The following is a 7,258-nucleotide window of genomic DNA, read 5'->3' as shown; positions in this document are numbered from 1 at the left end:
GTTAAGATAAAAAATTAGAATCTTAATGAAAATTTTGGAATTCAGCACCATAACTTTAAAACCGAAACTTCTCAATCCCTTTACAAATATATAATTTATTTTAAAAATATCTTATTTTCAAATAACTAGAGTTACAAAAATGACATTTGAAGACTAAACCTTTTCAAATATATCTTTTTCATCAATACATAACAGAAAATCAGATTACCGAAAAATGGTTTCAATTTTAAAGTTGTGGTGCTGAATTTCAAAAGTTTCATTAGGATTCTTTGGTATAATATAATAAATGATGGCATATTTAAAATTAACTTCTCTTTTAAAAGAAGTTGTGTTTATCAATAAAAGTAAATCGTAACAAAAATATTCATGGCAAATTCTCCTACTCGGAATAATTTTATGAATAACAATAACAACAATTACTTTAGCTGTTGAAATAATTGTTTGATTATAAGTTCGAAAAACACTCGTATATAATATATCAAACTCATATTGTCCTTCCACAACGATTCCCTCAATATAATTGATTTAGTACATCTTCCTCCACCAATTTCGTGACTCTACTCTTCTAGAAGCACCTACAGCTCTTGATCTTCATGATACTACTACGCCTATAGAGTTCACAACTGGGAAGAAAGGATCCATATATATTTATTTACTTTAGAATTTGTATTGTGTTACTATTTGGTTTAATATATATGCATAATTCGTAATAATAAAACGATACCATATAAAAATCTGGGTCAGGTAAATCAATTTTAACAAAAAAAGACAATCAACTAATTAGAAATATCATAGTCAGAAGTCACTTCGACGGAAAAACTTTAGGAATTTAATCTCACGGGGAGATTTGGGGAAACCTTGTGAACCTTGTTCTTATTATATAGTTCCACAGTTCTTATTGCTCTGATTGTTATGTCCACTATGCAGTTTGACATGAGGCCCTATATAAGGTAGGAACAAAATTTACATCCAATTAAATCCGCTCTAGTTGGTGTTCATTAAAAGAAACTCTGCTTGACAGCAATCCCTAGCGATGCATCTTGGGATGGAGACGACTCCTAATGGAATATGAGACACAGGATAGGAATTCACTGGAGGAAAACTTGCTTTTGAACTATTCTATTTGATCAGAAACTTACTAACGTGTTCCCAACTCATCTGTTGGTAATGCATGCTACTCGCATAGGTAGGCAGTAAACATGATCATTCATCAATCCATCTAAGGAACTCTTGACGAGTTGATCTCGATCTAGGTATTGGTGAAGTGACTGAGTAAATTAAGTGGGCTTCTCTTTCATCTGTAATCCACCGACCACATGAAGACTGCTCCGATTTACAAAAACGAATACGTCAGAATCTTTTATTTGAATTGAACAATTACAATACGATTTCAAATTATTGTAATATTGTTTAGCTTCTTTTCTCTTTCTTTCTTCCCGCAGCTAAATTAGCCCAATTCTTCCTTTTTTGTAAAGTTTTGGTTCGAACTACCGATTTTATCAATATTTTTCGGATCAGAATAAAGTGATTTGATTGGTTGTTTCCATATAGTCCACTATCTCCATAAAGTCTGGCTACCCTAGAACCATACATAGATACTTCCTAATATTTTATTGACATATTTAGCCAATTGTAGGGTTTGTATTCAAATTTTGCGATGAGTTAAGATACCCAAGAATGTTAACTATATTGGTTCTTTTAACCGTATAATACATAAATTTCTCATTCTTTATTATGACGATGAATTTCGGTTTCGTTAAATGTAATTTGCAGCACACACAAAGGGTTACTAAGAATAATTTGTTGATAGAAATTGAAGATAATATGTCGAAGAATACAAATGCAGTTCACACTCAATTTTGAAAAAAAAAAAAAAAAAAAAAATGTAGCCTGTTTATATGTTGACGAGCAGCATGCACATTAAATATAGCTTGGGATATAGCGGTACGTAGAGTATTTTGACTCCCCCCTCCAACCTTAAAACGATTTGTCTTTTTTATTAACGTTACTAAGATTTTTCTTCGGCAATTTTCCTACTTTATTTAATTAAAAAGACAAATTTAAAAAAATAAATAAAGAAAAAGCAATGAATATTGTTCATTTTAAATTAAAACAACAAAAGTCCAAATTTTGACGACATTATTATTTCTTTTTTTTCGAAAAATTTGACAACTAGATTTTAGTTAGGAGGTGAAAAGCATTAAATGCCTTCCTCCTGTAGATACATACAATCCTCTATCCTGATACATCCCTCATAAGGTCCTTTTTTTTTGCACATCTTATATAATAAATAGATTTCTTAGTATAGATCAGGAGTCGGCAACCTATGGCACGTGGAAGCATATTCACGGGCACGCTCCAAGCTGGATCAGCATTAAAAAAAATCGATTAACCATAGACATTTATGTTTAATATCCCCCCCCCCCTCATGCATTTAGAAATATTCATTTATCAATTATCATTCATCTATATTAATGTAGACAAGTATTGGTCTCAGGAGGACTTTTGAGCGTGTGCTTAATTAACTACGTGATTCCAAGCAATGTCGATTACTCCTAATGGTCTAAAAAAATCAAACATAGAACACTTTTCAAACAAACTGGGATTAAAAGTACACATTGCAGAAAATTCAACAAGTTTCTACATATTGTAGCCTGTGAAAAAAAGAGAATCCCAAGTTTTGAAAAGTTGTAAGGTTTTGACAGGTTCTGAGCTTTAGTCATATTTTGCAAAGGTGAGCTTTCCTGGATTCCTTTACAAAACTTATTGCCCTAAAATAAAAATATCTGCACGGACCACATTTGTTAACTTTTAAAACACATGTGTTCACGTTTAGTTTGTGTTCAATTTGTTTACCTGAGATAGCAGAGTCTCCGGCTAGAAAAAAACAACAAAGGTAGTACATTTCAGCCCTCCTGGACGGAAAAATATCGTTTTTTGTACTTCAAAGATCGCGCTGTGTGCATACTCTGCTCTGACAATGTTGTGTCCTGAACTTCCAGCATTAAGAGAGACTTTGATACAAAACACGACAAACCCAGAGAGGAGCACTGCAGTTTACAGCAGTGGTTCTCAAGCTTTTTCAGTCCATGGACATCTTTCTCATTCAAAAATTTCAATGTACCAAAATTCTGAAAATAACTAAGATTTTTTTGATCTACTTCGCCATTTGCTGCCTAGTGGTGCTGAGGTTTTTTTTAATTATAAGAACATTATTTTTCATTTTTTTATTTTGTCTTAATTAAATACTCTAACCAGGTATTTATATAAAGAATACCCCCTCCCTGTCATAGGGTGGTTTTATTTGGGCTTCTTCCCATGGATGGAATTTTTTTTTTTAATTCCGGTGTGTTTGAAAAAAAAAAAACTTTACTTTTTTTTCTACCAGAGGGAGTATAATGGTTAAACACTGAAACTAATTCAGATTTTTACATAACAATCTATAAAAGGCACTAAATATATAGATAAATTATACATGGATACAAAGAAATTTATTGAAAAACATAATAAAAAGTTTTTAGATGATGAATAAATTATGAGATCACAATTCACAATGAAGCTATCTTCTTGTCTATGTCAGATTTATCCACAAAGTTGATTTAAGGAATTTTATTAAAAGTTTGCCTGAAACTACTCGTGGAGAAGATATATTCAATGAAGTAATGTAGTATTCAAATCATAAAAACATTTCATTGACTAATTTGATCCACATTGCATCAAATAGGGCTGCTGCCATGACTGGAAAGGTGGAAGGCTTTATTTCAAGAATGAAGTCAGTTGCTCCTCACATATTTCATATTCATTACCTTATCCACAGACAGCTTTTGGCTGTTAAGAATATTGGAGGAGACATGGAAGAACCACTCAATAATGCCATACATGCAATTAACTTTGTCAAAGCAAATTCAGTTAATTATAGATTATTAGGGAAATTCTGTGGAGATGAAAATTTCAAAACCCTATTGCTTCACACAGAAGTAAGACGGTTGTCAAAAGGCCTGAGCCTTGAAAGACTAGTAAATTTGTTGGAGCCAACTTTCTCAATTTCAAGTCTGAAATTATTGATTCTAACTCTAGGAAGCAAGCAAATAAAGCTAAGACAATTTTGGAAGGGATTTCTAAGTTTAAATCAAAAATATGTTCTCTCAGTGATATCTTTAGCTTAACTTGAACCTAAAAGGTAGAACATCAGACTTAGTTACCTCTGCTCAGAAGATAAAAGGATATGTCATAAAATTGAATTATTGGAAAAAACAGGTGAGAAAAAAAATCTTACATCATTTGAAAATTTCATCAGAACGCATTGCTGTATCCATGCCCATCTTGAAGGCCTTATTGTGGATTTTGAGAGAAGATACCATGACCTATTGAAGATGGATTATCCACTTTGGGTTGTAGATTTAGGAAATTATGAGCCAGCGGATGAAAATGGTGAGTTGTCAAAATGCTGTTGGACTTAAAAGATAATGTAAAACTCAGAAGAAGAGTTGACAAAGAAGGTTTCATTGCCTACACATTATTAAAGGACTCGTGCCCAAATGTTTTCAAACATGTAGAACCAAGTATTATTTCTTTCCCTACCACATGGATGGGGGAATCTGGCTTCTCGGCAGTTTTCGATATTTTTAGTAAAAAAAGAAATAAATTGGACCTCAACAGCAGTGGAACTATCAGACTGTGCCTGAAACACCAAGATCAAGGTAGTCACTAATCTTTCACTTACGCTGGAAAATCAATAAATGAGGAAAATATAGATTTGTAAATATTATGTCAGTGTGTGAAGTTTAAATTTATCCTGTTAGTTGTGCTACAAAAATATTATAAACATTTATGTTATCAAAGTGTTTTACCATGTAAAAAGAAAAGTACGTTTTTTCTACTAGAAAGTAAAGAATGTATTTTATTCAATTACCTTTTGATAAATAAATAAAAAACAATAAATTTAATTGTTTTGTCACTTTTTCTATTTTGCATTAATTATAATTAAGTGTGTAATAGTAGATGTTTAAATGTGATTAAGTTCTTATGAAAGTAATACTGCTTATAAATGTTTCTATTTGTCAGTCTTTCAGAGTGAACTATTTCTTAATACAACTGATCATAAACTATGTTGTTTAGTTACATTTTTGTGAGATGGCTCAAATTTATCTGTTGACAACAAGAATTTCTATATGAACCACGTTGAGAACCACTGGCTTACAGCCCAATGCTAGAACCAAACAGACACGAGGACGTAGCTACGGCGATTACGCGCATTGTGAGGATATGGGAGTTGTTATTTGGAAGGTGTTTGCTGTAAATACAAACCTTCAATAGTTGGCAACCAGAACGGAGCCCTCAAACTAATTGAAGAAATAGTTGGCCACCCCCTTAGGAAATTCCACTCCATAATTCATCAGGAAAAACCTGTGTGGTTAAATGTCTGCTTCAGATTTTAATGATGTCATGGCTACAGTGGCAAAGGTGATCCACATCCTTGTTTAACATTATGCACAAACACAAAGGAACTTTAGATCCCTGCTAGAGGAAATGGACAGTGCATACACAAATCTTCCTCTCCACTCTGCATTGATATGGCTGAGCTGCAGAAAAGTTCTCGAGCGCTTTGTAAGCCATAAAGGTGTTTCTGACAGAGAAAGGACAACATTATCCGCAACTGGAAGACAAGAAGTGGATTGTGAAACTTCTGTTTCTTGCGGACATCACCAGGGACCTCAACAAGTTCAATCTCAGACTGCAAGGCGCAGGACAAACTGTTCTGGACATGTTTGAAACGTGAAATGCTTTTGTCACCAAGCTTGCAGTATTCTCAGATCACAAAACACTTTCATCTACTTCCGACACTTGAGGGGTGGTCCTCGAAATGCAACATCAGCGCCGCTGAAATAGCCGAATAAATCCTTGAGCTTCAGGTGAGTTTACGACCTGTTTTGTGGATTTCAGACGGTACGGTCCGATGTTTTCCTTCTTGATCAAGCCTGGCAGCTTTGATGGATAGGTCCTAGACGCATTCTGATCGACTGGATGGATGTACGGGACGTGGAGATGTAGTTGATAGAGCTAAATAGCTCATCAGTGTAGGTGACGAAGTTTGCAGAGCTCCAAAAGCAATTGGAATCTATCCCTGTACAACAACACGAAGCCTGCATCCTCAATGCTGGGCTTTTGCTACATATATGTTCGGCTGTCTAAGGAACAGTGCATTGGCCCTCCTCCCAGTGTTTGGTTTAAGTTACTTGTGTGAAAAGTGTTTTGTAAATGAAAAGTGTGCTCAGCCCTATCTGCAGCTGTTTGAGGACTGATCATTCCAAGTCATATTTGCAATTGAAAGTGGCAAACCATGAATCCCAGACAAGAAGTCTGAGTCAAGAAAAACAAGGAAGGGGATCACACTGACTGGTAGGCAAGATTAATTGTGCATATAGCCTCCGCTTACACTATTAAGTTACTGTTTGTTATGGTGTACATGCCTAGTCCTACAATAATAATAACAATCAAAATTCTAATGTTATGTTAGAAATGTATGATTAAGATATGAGTAGTAATAAAAAAATAACTGTAATAGTTTTATTTGTAAAGCACATTTTCTATGCAAAATAAAATTCCAAATTAGAACATATTCCTGTATTTTGTGTGTGTTTTGTACCATTATTGTTGATAGTGGCACACTCATTGATTATAAATGTTGAAGTTGGCACTCCATGTCTCAAAGGTTGCCTACTCCTGGTCTAAATAGTTTTAGGGAACATTTAAAAATTGTAAAAAAAGGAGAGATGTCTCGACTCAATCGATCATAATGGTTTGAATACCTTTCCGCGTTGACAGTCATTAGAGTTTGTACGGTATATTTCTATTTATGTATGTTTATAGTAATTTTCTATTTTTGGAGTAAATGGATTTGAAGTTCTTCTCCATGATACCTATTACGATCATCCTGTAATTATACTGTATTAGTTGATGGTAGATACAAGAAAAAAAAAGGATTTATACTTACAACTCCACATATTTACCCTTCGTCTTTCATGTAAAAATGATTACTTTATAGTTATAAGTTAAAGAATAATCCTGATAGCTTTACTAAATGAAAAAAATCGAAAAATGATGGGAATAAAAGTGGATTGTTTTTTGTCCATAAACACAGATCGTTTATTTTTTTAAACAATGACATATGTATTCTAATTTTTTTTTTCCAGCTGTTTTAATTAACTTTCATAAGTTGACTCTTGTATTATTTAAACAGCTAACTTTACGTACTATG

This window comes from Lepeophtheirus salmonis, chromosome 7 (assembly GCF_016086655.4).
Source record: "Lepeophtheirus salmonis chromosome 7, UVic_Lsal_1.4, whole genome shotgun sequence".
Classification (NCBI taxonomy): domain Eukaryota; kingdom Metazoa; phylum Arthropoda; class Copepoda; order Siphonostomatoida; family Caligidae; genus Lepeophtheirus; species Lepeophtheirus salmonis.
The sequence above is the reverse complement of the archived record's forward strand: the minus strand, read 5'-3'. Positions refer to the sequence as shown.